Raw genomic sequence first — 1544 nt, 5'->3', positions numbered from 1 at the left:
ACAGACAGATAGATAGATAGATAGATAGATAGATAGATAGATAGATTACACAGTACAGGAGATTTATAAGCGTGTACCGTTTTAAGAAACGGTGATTAATGACAGTTACAAATGTATGTGTGTGTGTGTGTGTGCTTACTTGTATATAGTATATTCATATATATTCGTATAATATATATATACAAACGTATGTGTGTGTATATATACCTGTATATATTATATGCATATATATATGTATATGTATATAGAGAGAGAGAGGGAGAGAGGGAGGGCAAGAGGGAGAGTGAGAGGTATGGGTAGACATACAAATGTACATGCGAGTGCTTATCCACTGACACATACAAACACACGCACATCTATATATGTACAATAATGTCGGTCAAATGCATAGACTGTTACACTCCTGGCCGGAAGGTCGTGGTTTCGAATCGTGGACAGTTCAGTGTGATGTATTTGTGATCAACACACTTAATATCATATTTCTCTTATCTTCTCAAATAAAACGATTCATAGCTACCCCTGCGCAGCAGCCCCTTGGGTCTAATGTAACGAAGGACAAAATTCCTTGTCTATGAAATTATTGATATTCTTCAGAACCTTCCAGAACAATAACCGTCAACTTAATGAGTCTACAGGCTCTGAATATTCCAATTTTGTATCAGTTGCAATGACCTAGACTAGTTTCAATCATCGTTGTAATTTCCTCAGTCACCAACTAATTTCCTCTCGCTATACACTTTAACACTGCATTTATTACCACAGTTATTATTGACTATGTGACTATATGAAATCTGATACACTGATTTGCATAAATGACGCATCATTTAATTTTATTTCCATTTATACATTAGTGACGCGTTAGCAGTTTCGTTTTTGATAGATTTATATAGACATTTCCATCGCCTTAGATATTAATATTGCTACGATTACTTCAATCACCACCACCACAACCACTACTACTACTACTACTACTACTACTACTACTACTACTACTACTACTATCACTACAGCTGCTGCTGCTACTGCTGTTCCTAAGGCTGTTAAGGCTACCGCGATCGCTATGTTGCTGTCGTTGCTTTAACTGTTGTGCTTACTACTAGCGCCGCAACTGTTTCTTGTTATCCTGCAAGTAGTACTGCTGCCAGAACCATTGTTGTTGCTGCTGCTACTAGTCCTATCAGTTCAAGTAATTCATGACAGCCCATTGATGCTATTTAACGGAAATTTCATTGTTTTCCTCCGTGAATGAGTACGTTACACGAAATATAAAGAATAAATAAATTTTACTTTCTTTCGCATTCAATGAAGATTTTTCCATGAAACTTTTTCATTCAACACAATGTATCAAGTTATCTTCTGCACGCTTATACGTACATCCATATACACACAAACACACACATACACACACACTTAAACACACTTACACATATACACACACACAAACACACAAACACACACTTGCACACACACATACAGACACTTACACACACACACACACACACACACACACAAACACACACACACACACACACACACACACACAC

The sequence above is a fragment of the Octopus bimaculoides genome, chromosome 11 (assembly GCF_001194135.2).
Source record: "Octopus bimaculoides isolate UCB-OBI-ISO-001 chromosome 11, ASM119413v2, whole genome shotgun sequence".
NCBI classification, from domain to species: Eukaryota; Metazoa; Mollusca; class Cephalopoda; order Octopoda; family Octopodidae; genus Octopus; species Octopus bimaculoides.
This window is presented reverse-complemented; position numbering follows the sequence as displayed.